Source organism: Scylla paramamosain, chromosome 10 (genome assembly GCF_035594125.1).
Source record: "Scylla paramamosain isolate STU-SP2022 chromosome 10, ASM3559412v1, whole genome shotgun sequence".
NCBI lineage: Eukaryota > Metazoa > Arthropoda > Malacostraca > Decapoda > Portunidae > Scylla > Scylla paramamosain.
In genome coordinates, this window is record NC_087160.1 from 2143711 (window position 1) to 2156335 (window position 12625).

General features: G+C 43.9%; 1 protein-coding gene and 1 non-coding gene across 4 annotated transcripts in view; one reads left to right on the forward strand and one right to left on the reverse strand.

Moving 5' to 3' along the window:
- The window catches only part of LOC135104058 (basic phospholipase A2 pseudexin A chain-like), a 91185-nt gene that overhangs the window by 32918 nt on the left and 45642 nt on the right, over positions 1–12625 (reverse strand). The gene's annotated exons all lie outside the window — the stretch shown is intronic.
- Positions 5013–5084, forward strand: Trnaq-cug (transfer RNA glutamine (anticodon CUG)). Its single transcript has one exon. It is a non-coding gene; the product is annotated as a tRNA-Gln (tRNA).

Below are 12625 nucleotides of genomic sequence, written 5' to 3' on the forward strand. Positions count from 1 at the left end.
ATAACGCTGCGTGGTGACCGGTGCTGCTCTCCGTGCTACGAGGAAACTTACAAAACTTATGACGCACGAGAAGCCGTCGCCTTTATTATCCCGCGTCCCTTATCTCAAATTAATGCAACTTATCAGTCAGCCGCTTCTCTCTCTCTCTCTCTCTCTCTCTCTCTCTCTCTCTCTCTCTCTCTCTCTCTCTCTCTCTCTCTCTCTCTCTCTCTCTCTCTCTCTCTCTCTCATACCTGATATTTCACCCCTTCTGCCTATCTCCCCACCATTAATTCATTCATTCATTCAGTCAGCCTCATACGGACCATTAGGTATACTCATATTTATTCTTCCTTTGTGTTCTTTTGTGTTCTTATTTTCACACAGACCAAACCTTTTACTGCCACTTTCGTTCCTTTTTAACATCCATAGCACTAAGAAAAAATAATGTTTGCAAGGACACAAGGAAAATGAGCGGAGAATTAAAGACGACGAGAGACAGAGGAAATAAAGAGAGATGGAAGAGAATAGAAAATAGAACTAACCCCTTTATCTTCAATCTACTATACCAGAAAAAAATAAATAAATAAACAAGGCATATTAAACTTAATTATTCAACCATTAATAGTCAAACGAGTAAGAGACAGATTAGAAAAACAAACACCTTTTTAAATTTGCCTCTTTAGGTCACGGAATTACTTAAGAGCCTTTAGTACGTAAGGAAAATAAGTGTCCTGATGTCTGAAGATGATTACTGGAAAAAGTCGCTAAACAGTAAAAGCACTAACACTTCACGTCGTATCTTATAGCACAGGAACCTATAAGGGAAGGCAGTGTTTGCTTGTCACCAGGCGGGGCGTCACACTTCCCTTCCCTTTGTCAGCCCTCAGTGTAACACTCTTCCCCAGTCACAGGCAGTCTTCCTTCCCGCCCCGACATTCTTGACGTATTGGTGAAATCAGTGTCTCCAAGTCATCAGACGTTCTGCTTCCTTCTCCCAGCCGTCAACATAACACTCATTCCTTAGTCACAGGCAGCTCTCCGACCCATCCTGACACTCTTGGCGTATTGGTGACATCAGTGTTTGCTTGTCACCAGGAGTTACTTTAGATTTTCGGTTCTAAACGTGAAAACTTCCTTTCCTAGTCATAGTCAGCTTTCCTTGCCTCCCAGACACATGTCATATTTGTGAAATCAAAATCCGGAGCGTGGGAGAGCCGCACTAACTTATCTAAGACTGGAAATGAGGTTACGGGGCGACTGGCGTGGGATCCCATGGGGTCCTGTGGGATCCCATGGGGTCCTGACGCCCGCCGCGGGGTGCCATTAGTAGAGCGGTGTTGCAGGAGCGCGGGGAATGAGGGACCAGGTCAGCGGCGGCCTGGCGTGGTACATTCTCCAGCGAAACGTCAACAAATCTCGACACTTGTAACCAATCTGTCGCCGCTGTAGAGTGATACAGTGGTCGTGTTGTGGATGCCCATCGCCTATCAGCCTCCCTCCCTGCCTGTCACGCCCCACTGCCCGCGCCGCCACACACGTCCATCTTCCCGGTGTTTACACGGAGGTTTGCAATCTGAGCGGCGTGTAGAGAGCGGGAATGATGTCATTATGCTGGCACACGGTGGGCAGCTCGGCCATCAAGGTGATATTACGCCTAACAGACTGGTTCTTAAGGGTGTACATTCACCACACACACACACACACACACACACACTTGCCGTCTTCATATTTTAACTTCTTAACTACAATGGCTTCCCCTCTAGCTTAGTAAAAAGTGTTGTAAGTTTAGTGTTTCGAAAGGCACCACTGACAGTAACAGGAGTGACCCGAGAAGCTCAAATCTATCAGCGCCTGTAGTTTTATCGCTGCTCAGTAACACAGCCAACAAAACACTGTGTCATAGGCCAGTATTTTTAAACGTTCCCTGCTAGCTGGCATGTTTTACCCAAATTATTAATCACTGTGAGACATTTCTTCATGCTGCACCGCCACCTCCAAGTATTTTACTGACTAAGAATGGCTAAAATATATTCCTTTCATTCATTTTTTACCTTTCATGTCGATGCTTATAAAGATTTCATTGCTTTTAGGGTTGTGAATTGTTGCAATTCGCATCGAAAGGATTAAGGCCACGGATATGATATGTCGGGTTCTCAAGAGTGATTTCTCTCCCTTTTGATGATGCAAAATCCAGATACCTTCCAATTCCAGCCCGCAGAACGACTTACGTAACTAGGGGAGTGTTTTTCCCTATTGATGATGCAGAACCCTTTTTAAACTATCACTTCAACAGAAATACCCCTGTAAACACAAATGCCTCCCTTCACAGCCTGCAGGAAGTTGTCAAAATAGAACGCTGAAAGGCTTAAGAACAATAGCATAGTGTTATTAAAAGTTTAAGGTTAGATCGAGACAGCGTGCAGATGACCAAACTGTCTTGACTAAAGAAGCCGTAGCCGGGAAGCAAAATCGCACACAGAACAAGAAGAACAAGAATAAGAACAAGAACAAGAACAAGAGCAAACCAGTACTGTGTCGTCCGCGTAGAACAAGCATCAAGGCGGTCCCTCTCTCACGACTTTGGTTATGACATTTGTTGTGTTAAAGAGGAGGGGACTAAACACGGATCTTTGGTGTTGTCCTACTTTAACTTGGAAGTTGTCTGTCATTCCGCCCGTGTTTCTACCTCTACTAGTTGTCACATTTCCATAAATTTCCTTGATCACTCTGACGTATTTTTCTGACACCTCCTTCTCCCTCAGGCACCTCCATATCTTCTGCCTTGCCACTTTATCGTAAAACTACACAAAATAAAATTATAAAACTGAGTAAAAATAAAAACACGCGTCTGAGTAAAAAAAAGAAAAAAGTACTTACATAAATCAGTATATGAAACATGAGTCAAAGTAAAACTAAATATAAAATAACTAAAATATATTCAAAATTACGTAGTTGATCCACTTAGCCTAAAACATGCCTATGTCTTTAATCCTTCAGTTGGTAATCATGTTATCATGTTATCAAGGGATTAACTCTTCACGTGATGAGGTACAGTCAGCTATGGGAGGCTGCCGTGACTGCCTTGAGTGCGGGAGAGGCCTGAGTGACGAGGGCCGGAAGAACTAGGGCAAGAGTGACTCGTTCGCGTAATACCAATAAAATCAACTCCATCTTTTATCATTCCACATTTTGAACTTACCAATAAGGAACCCGCTACTTGATTGAAATAAAATAAGAGGAAATTCCCCACAATATGCATCTCTAGAACTTGATGTTACGTAAGGAAAAGGTGTACAAATAAAGAACATAAGCAGCACACATTCCAAAACCCCACGGACGCAACACTGCAGCAAACAGTCCTCGCTAATGTTTACAATACGCATGCACATTATAATCCTCTCACTACTCTGGTTCTCACACAATGCATAACTTTCATTGCACAACGTTTCTGATTCCTTCCTTTCTTCGTCAGTATAATATTTTCTTTTACGTACTTGTATTTTCTTCCTCTTCCTGGTTTGTTACGAGTGTTTTTCCTTGTTCAGGTCATACTTTTTTTTTCGTATTTCTTTCTTGGTCAGTATAATATTCTCTTTCCCATTCTGTTCCATATTTGTTGCCTTCCTTGTTTCGCGTCCTACGGTTTTTATTTTTCATGTATGTGAGACTCTGGGCAAGGGAAATAGAACTGGTAGAAAAAAAAAAATAACTACAGAAAAGGCCCAATGAAGGTGCCAGTCCCTTTGAGAAAACAGAAAGAAATCCAGTCCAGAATCACGTAGCGAAGCGTGTCAATTGTAGTGGTGAGGAAACAGAGTGAAGCAGGAAAATGTTCTTTCTAAGGAAGGCACACTGTCGAAACGGTAGAGAAATAAAGATCCGTTTCATCCACCTTTTTTTTTTTTTTTCATCACCACCACAATCAATTTAGTCTAATCTGTACAACATGGTGCAGTGTCTTGAAGGTTATTCACTGTCCGTTTCATCCGGCATTATTTATTTATTTTTTTTCACCACCACAATTAACTTAGTCTAATCTGTACAACATGGTGCAGTGTCTTGAAGGTTATACATTGGTTCGACAAATGAAGAGAAGGAAGAGTCATTTATCACTTGACAGATGGAGATGGAGGTGTGAGGCAGGTGGCCAAGATAAAGACCAAGAGGAGAATAGCAAAAAAAAAAACAACTGCTGTGATTTTAGACCATTATTCAGTTGTCCGCCCATGTTAAGAGAAGGGAAGCGCCATATGTGGAGAGAAGTAATGGAGGTGGAGGTGCAAGGCAGAAGGACAAGAGGAAGACCAAAGCGGAGGTGATTAGACTGCGTAAAGAAGGACTCGAGAAAAGTAAAATGTCAGAGAGTGATGTGTATGACCGGAGATGGTGGAAGAAGAGCCGTGAAACACAATGACCACACAAAAACATGAAAAAGAGGTCAAGAAAAGAAGAAAAGATGACGATTTAGTTATATTCCTTCAATTTCCCTTTTCGTTTACATCATTTCTACTCTCCCTACCCCAAACCAGCTGCCTCACACCTCTCACTTTTCCCTCACCATTTCTTTCCCTCCCATTCCCCTCTCCTCCAATCCATGTAAGCAGGCCACCTCTCCTCCCTTACCTACTTTCCTCCCTCCCCCTTCTCCTTCCTCCTCCATTCTCCCTCCTACTCCTCCCTCAGCCACATGTCTTCCCTCTCGGCAGCCCCACAGCAAGCCCCTCACCCCCCGCCCCCGCCCGTCACCGTTACTACACAAGTCACAAGGTACTCAGGGAGGAAAAGGGCGGGTGATACTGTTTCATCAGCGTGTTTGTGTGTATCGTTTGTTCCGAGTCGTCTTAACTTGGAGGTGTTTTATGTATATTGTTTGTATACATAAAACACCTCTCTCTCTCCCTCTCTCTCTCTCTAGTCACCGTCACGGCAGGCGAGAGGCGGCGGGCAGTGTGGCAGCAGTGTGGTGTTGTTGTGCCTCCTCTGGTGAGTGACGCGAGGTAAGACACACGCCCCGCAGTTGCAATTTGCGTGGTCCCATGGTGTAATGGTTAGCACTTTGGACTCTGAATCCAACAATCCGAGTTCGAGTCTCGGTGGGACCTGACGAATGTAAGTTTTTTTTCTTTTTTTTTCAGGATCTAGTTTTTTTCGCTTTTTTCTCTAGGGGATACTTAAGTCTTCATTAGTAAGGTGTGTGTATTTTTTTTTTTTTTGTGTGTGTTTAGCCAACGGTCTGATTCTCTCTCTCTCTCTCTCTCTCTCTCTCTCTCTCTCTCTCTCTCTCTCTCTCTCTCTCTCTCTCTCTCTCTCTCTCTCTCTCAATCCAGATCGTTTAAACACGCTCGATCACCAGCGTGGCGGCGCGTGAGAAAGTAGGACGAGAGAGAGAGAGAGAGAGAGAGAGAGAGAGAGAGAGAGAGAGAGAGAGAGAGAGAGAGAGAGAGAGAGAGCACGGGAAATGTTTGTCTGGGAACATTAGAAGGATGAGGAGGGCGGAGGAAGAGGAAGGAAAGGAGGAATGAAGGAAGGGCACGAGGACACACACACACACACACACACACACACACACACACACACACACACACACACACACACACACAAAGACTGAGAGGGTCAAGGAATGAAGGAAGAGGAAGAGGGTTAGCGTGTAAAGAAAGAGGAGGAGGAGGAGGAGGAGGAGGAGGAGGAGGAGGAGGAGGAGGAGGAGGAGGAATGAATGAAGGAAGAGAAAGGAGTTTAAGAGAAGAGTTAAACAGAGACGGAAAAGAATGACTGGAGAAAGGAAGGAAGGAAGGAAGAAGATAAGTAAGTCAATAAAGAAGAGTGGAAGGAGAAAGAAAAGGAAATGGAGGAGGAGGAGGAGGGGAAGGAAGAAGAAGACGAGGAGGTAAAAAACGGTAATTAAAATGTGGGAGAATTAGAATCTTATGTTCATTGTTCTCTCTCTCTCTCTCTCTCTCTCTCTCTCTCTCTCTCTCTCTCTCTCTCTCTCTCTCTCTCTCTCTCTCTAGGAAACGCAGATATGAGAGAGAGAGAGAGAGAGAGAGAGAGAGAGAGAGAGAGAGAGAGAGAGAGAGAGAGAGAGAGAGAGAGAGAGAGAGACGCAACAGCTGATTAATGTAAACAAAGAAGGAAAAGGAAGAGTGAACGACGCGTATTTGTCAACCTTCAACCTCTCTCTCTCTCTCTCTCTCTCTCTCTCTCTCTCTCTCTCTCTCTCTCTCTCTCTCTCTCTCTCTCTAGCTATTTATCTCTCCCCTTTCTTTTTCTTCCCTTTCTCACTCAATCACTCTTATTTTCTATTCGTGTATCTTCATCTTTCGTTTTCTTTCCTTCTTCTCTCCTTTCCTTCTTCACTTCCTGCCATTTCTCTTAGCTCTCAATCTTCCTCTTTCTCTAATTCGTAATCTGTCCTTCTTTCGTCTTCTCTTCCTCTTCCCAGTTTCTCTTTCCTTCCCTTCTCCCTCTTCATCGTTTTTCTTCCTCTATTAATATCATGTCTTTTGTCATCTCTTAATCGTCCTTTTTTTCTCCCTATTTATCATTTTTATTACTCGGCTACTTCATTCCTCCATCCCTTTATTCTATTCTGTTTTTCTTTCTATCATTCTCTCCTTCACTTCTTCCTCTTCCTTCTCCAATCTTTCCGTCTTTCTTCCTCTTCCTTCACACGCTCTTCTTTTCCTACTTCTTCTTCGTTCTTGCCCTCAATCTCTACTTTTTTACTCTACCTCTCAATCCTTCCTCTCTCTCTCTCTCTCTCTCTCTCTCTCTCTCTCTCTCTCTCTCTCTCTCTCTCTCTCTCTCTCTCTCTCTTTGTCCACAATATCTCTTTATTTTTCTTCTTCTTCCCTCTTACACATTTTCCTTCCTACTTCGCTTTTATTCTAATTCTAAATCCCAACTTTTCCTTCTTCTCTCTCTCTCTCTCTCTCTCTCTCTCTCTCTCTCTCTCTCTCTCTCTCTCTCTCTCTCTCTCTCTCTCTCTCTCTCTGTATGTGTGTGTTACACGAATTTCCTCTCTTCTTTTCTTGCCAACATTTTCTTCTTTGTTTTCTTTAATTCTCATTTCTCATTAAACTTATCTTTTTTTTTTCTGAAATTCCCACTCCCCTTTAATTCTCTTTTTCCTTCTTTAACATTTCCTCCACCAATTTGTTTTCCTTTCTTTTTCATTTATTTTTTTTCGATATTTTTTTCTTTTGTTGTTACTTTTTAATTATGTGTGTGTGTGTGTGTGTGTGTGTGTGTGTGTGTGTGTGTGTGTGTGTGTGTGTGTGTGTGTGTGTGTGTGTGTGTGTGTGCGCGTCTCAGTGGTAAGCGCGCACTAATGCCGTCATTCCGTCCCCGTAAGAAAGTAAAAGTTGCTATCTAATAAAGTTACGTGCAGAAGGCAAAAGGTGAAACAGCACGACAGGTGGCGAAGGAAGGGAAACATTGCAACACCACCCGCTGAGCCGCGCCACGCCACGCCACGCCACGCCGCGCTACCCTCCTCTTCCTTCTCCTTCACCTCCTGCTGCTCGTCATCCTCCTTCTCTTCGTGCTGGTAGCGGTGGTGGTGGTGGTGGTGGTGATTCTGCTGGTACTTCTCCTGTTGTTGTTGTTGTTGTTGTTGTTGTTGTTGTTGTTGTTGTTCTTCTTCTTCTTCTTCTTCTTCTTCTTCTTCTTCTTCTTCTTCTTCTTCTTCTATCTTTTCCGATCTCTTATTCTCACTCTAAACTTTTTTTCTATTTTCGTTCTCATTTTGCTCCTTCACTTCTTTCTACACCACTTCCTTTTTTCTCCTATTGCTACTCCTACTACATATTTTCGTTTTTCCTTATTCCCGTTCTCATTCTCTTCCTTCTCCTCCTCCTCCTCTCCTCGACCTTGGACTTTCAAATACGCAAAATTCAAGACGAACATGAGTAAACATTTTTTCTCCTGTCTGTCGTTTCTCAAGCTCATAATCAAGACAAGTTTCACATTCTTAGACTCCTACACGCACATGCTGGAAGGACACACACACACACACACACACACACACACACACACACAGTTTCCTGATCTGTCATATGAAAGGAAATTTATCACTTAAAGTCAAGGTAGTTTCTCTCTCTCTCTCTCTCTCTCTCTCTCTCTCTCTCTCTCTCTCTCTCTCTCTCTCTCTCTCTCTCTCTCTCTCTCTCTCTCTCTCTCTCTCTCTCTCTCTCTCTCTCTTTGACCCCTTGAGATGACCCTCGCAGTGCAAACAAAGACATCAGTGTTGCATCTCCTGTCTCTCTCCTGACAAATGATGTTGCCAGTGCGTCTCCTGAGGTGCTTAAATTTACATTCTACATTATGGAGCGGAACATGAGCAGGGTGGACCTTCAAATTAAGAGTGAGTGATATGCTTCCCTTAATAGACTAGGATAAGAGTGAAGAAATCGGAGTCTTTTGTAAAACTATAAGACTTCTTCTGTATGTATTCTTATGTTCCAGCGTCTTGACAGCTTTCAATAAGTTTCTGTGGAAGCTGTCAAGGTATTCAAGGGTTTTCGAAAGTTATAAGGATTTTTAAGTGTTTCCATGATTCCAGTGATAGTTTAAGCAAGATTCTACGTAATCAATAGGAAAACAGTATAATATTCTCAAATGTCTAATGGTGGTTCTCAGTCTTCAAATGCTTCCATGATTCCAGTGGTGTTTAACTAGGATTCCACATCACCAATAGGAAACATAACACGAGAACAAGACTTAATCATCTCCTTGGCCTTTGAAAAACAACATATGTCTTAGCCTCTTAAAATTATAATGGAAGTGAAATATTTAACTAGGGTTCCACATCACCAATAGGAAAACATGAGAACAGGACTCAATCACCTCCGTGGCATTTGAAAAACAGTATATGCTTTAATATTTTAAGATTATAGTGGAAATTATCATGGTTTTCAAACGTTCCCATGACTGCAGCGATAGTTAAACAAACATTCCTTATCACTATTAGGAAAACCAGCACGAGAACAAGGCTTAATCACCTCTGTGGCCTTTGAAAACAGTCCTGGTGAGAGTCCAAAGCTCTTCAGAACACGACCCCTCGCCTCTTCACGGGTCACACTCCTCGGGTCAGACCTTTGCCTTCCTCCTGTCGAGCACTGACAACACCAGGCAAAGGGTTCCACTGCACATCGCTCGTTCCCTTAACATTTCACCGCCAGGAGGAAAGATACAGACGTCCACCTCCTGAAGGGTAAACTGAAGGGCGTGAGTGTGTATCCTCAGCCAAGGGAATCTAAAGGAATGGGTTTACTTTAAAGATCTTAGGGTTTTATTTTCCATTGTTGTTCTCTCTCTTCCACCTCCTTCTCTATCGCCTCTCCTCTCGTCTCGCTCCACCGCTAACCTACTGACCAACTTCCTTCTCGCCAGCGTGTCTTGTGCACCATGACTGGCAATGCAGGTGTGTGTGTGTGTGTGTGTGTGTGTGTGTGTGTGTGTGTGTGTGTGTGTGTGTGTGTGTAATAACCTTCGTTCCGTCTTTATCGTCAATCTGATGAATTGTTAATAATGATAGTGCCCTCTCTCTCTCTCTCTCTCTCTCTCTCTCTCTCTCTCTCTCTCTCTCTCTCTCTCTCTCTCTCTCTCTCTCTCTCTCTCTCTCTCTCTCTCTCCCAAACTCATTCCACAAACTTGCTTCTTCATTTTTCCTTTCCTCTTTTTTTTTTTTTTACATAATTTGTTGCTACTTTTACTTTTCATTCTTTTTTCACAAACCTTGTTACCTTCATCTCTCTCTCTCTCTCTCTCTCTCTCTCTCTCTCTCTCTCTCTCTCTCTCTCTCTCTCTCTCTCTCTCAACACTCCATCTCACATCTAAACCGTAAAATGTTCCCTTAACTTCACTAAACAATCCCAATCACTCTGCCCACACTGAGGAATGATCAGGTTTGCGCAAGTGTGGTGATTAATGCTCCAAAAATTACCTTTATTGTTCGTGTGACGGAATAGGGTTCAGAGGAGACCAGGAGAGGTATGATGGGGGGAGGAGGGAGGGGAGAGTTGAGAGAGAGAGAGAGAGAGAGAGAGAGAGAGAGAGAGAGAGAGAGAGAGAGAGAGAGAGAGAGAGAGAGAGAGAGAGAGAGAGAGAGAGAGAGACGGAGGCCAGACAGGAGGGAAAGTAGAACCAAGAGGAGGGGAGAAAGAGGAGAAGGAGAGGAAGAGGGAGAGTGTGGGAAAGGGAGAGGGAGAGGGAGACAGAGAGAGAATTAGAAGTAACAAAAGAAGGAAAAATGTTAAAAAGAGGAAAATAAAGAAAGAAAACAAATATTCGTGAAGTAGATGTTAAAGAAATAAAAGATAATTAAAGATGAGAGGAAATTTCAGAAAAAAAATCATATACTATTTAATAAGAAATGAAAATGAGAAATGAAGAAAACAAAGAAGAGAATGTTTGAAAGAAAAAGAGAGAAAAATCGTCTAACAGAGAGAGAGAGAGAGAGAGAGAGAGAATAATTATTAAGAGGGAGTAAGAATCAGTGCGCGGGAGGGAGGGAGGCTCGGTGGCAATGTGGGTCAAGCTGCTTCATTACTCTCGCCGGTTCGAACCCCGTGTAAGGCAAGACAGGTCACACCACCACCACCACCACCACCGCTACAACCTTCACACAAAAAATAATACTAAGACGTTGAGAATGAAAACACTCCTGCAAATTGAACACACGCGAGCAGCGGAACCTGATCGAAAGTGGACGTGGAGAGAGAGAGAGAGAGAGAGAGAGAGAGAGAGAGAGAGAGAGAGAGAGAGAGAGAGAGAGAGAGAGAGAGAGAGAGAGAGAGAGAGAGAAGGAAAGTAGTAGCATTGTATTAAGATATTTACATACATACATACATACATACATACATACTAAGATGCTGCTAATGAACACCCATAAAGGAATAACAGAAGGGAATGAAGGAAGGAAGGAATAAACAAGGAAAGTAAACAAAAGAGTAGGAAAGAAATGGAAATACAAATGTAAGAATATAGAAAAAGACAAGCAAGAAAGGAAGAAAAGTAGAATGAAGTTTATAAGTAAATGGGAAACGCAGAGGAACACACACACACACACACACACACACACACACACACACACACACACTTGTAGGTTTTCGGGCCAAGCAAGGTCGCTTTGTGTTAGTTCCTGTGTGTGTGTGTGTGTGTGTGTGTGTGTGTGTGTGTGTGTGTGTGTAAGTTTGTTTTTATGTGCAAAACTTACGGTCAATAAACTATCTATCAATCCATCTATCAATCAATCAATCTATCTATCTATCTATCTATCTATCTATCTATCTATCTATCTATCTATCTATCAGCAGTGACAAACCAACAGTGACGAAGAAGCAAAGGAACATAAAAGGGAAAACAAGCAGCAGCATCCCTGTTGGCCCTCCTGTGACGAACTACCATGTGCAATCTGACGAAGGAGGCGCAGCAGAGGAAGGGACAAGAGTCACACAGAGAGTCCACGACGTGAAGGTACAAAAAACATCCCCGAAAGACATGATTCAGCTCTCCAGACCGTCCCTTCTTTCTCCTCTCTCTCTCTCTCTCTCTCTCTCTCTCTCTCTCTCTCTCTCTCTCTCTCTCTCTCTCTCTCTCTCTCTCTCTCTCTCTGTTCCACTATCCCTTTCGTATTTTTTCTCACTTCTTCTCATCCTCCTCTTTCTCTTCCAGTCTTCCTCTCTCTGTCTGCCACTGCTCCTCTCTTCCTTCTCCTTTTCCTCTGTCTATGTTCTCTTCTCTTTCAACGCTCCTTTTCCTCCTTTTCTTCCAGTTTCCCTCTTCCTTTCTATCTCTTCCTTCATCTATCTTTCTCTCTCTCTTTCCCCCAGTCCTGGTTCACACTTCTTTTCCCTCCCCTCCCTCTCATCTTCTTCTCCCCTCTCAGTTACTGCTTATACCCCAACCCTCTCTCTTTTTCCTCTCCCCCTTTCTCCTGTTTCCTACTCCATCTTTCCTCCTCTTCCTCTCTTTTCAACTCTCCTCCTCCTTCTGTCTCCCTCTTCCTTTCAGTCAATGATTATACCTCTCTCCCCTCTCATTCCCCCCTCTCCCTTCTCCCTTCCCTCTCTCCCTGTCCTGATTCACACTTCCTTCCCTCCCGTCTCACCCCGCGCCCCGCCCCGTCCCGCTCACCAGCTCCCCACTCGGATAACCTCCGCTGAGAGGCAAAAACTGGCACACCTTGAACTGCACCAAATATGATCCCGCCCCCAGCCTGTGCAGGTCCAGCCGCCCCGCGCACCCTGGCCTCACACTGACCGCCCTGGCTTCCCTGCTTCTGTCTTGCTTCTGCTTCTCCTTCAGTCTCTGTCTCTGCCTTTTGCTTCCCGATTACCGTCCTCCCCTGCCTTCCCTCTGTTTCTATTTCTGCCTCTGTTTTCGTCTCTGTCCTGCCGTGTTCCGTTCTCCTCTGTCTATGCTTCTGTCCTCCGTCCTCTACTGGTTACCCTGCCATCCATCGACTATGAGTACTCTGTCATCTGATTCTCCTGTCCTGCCGTGTTCTGGTCTCCCCTGCCTCTGTCCTCCCTTCCGCTCTCGTCATTCATTGTTTATCCTGCTACTTTCAGTCTACCCTGCCCTCCCCTCCGTTCCCTATCCTGAATCCCATCATTTACTCTACCATCTAACACCTAAC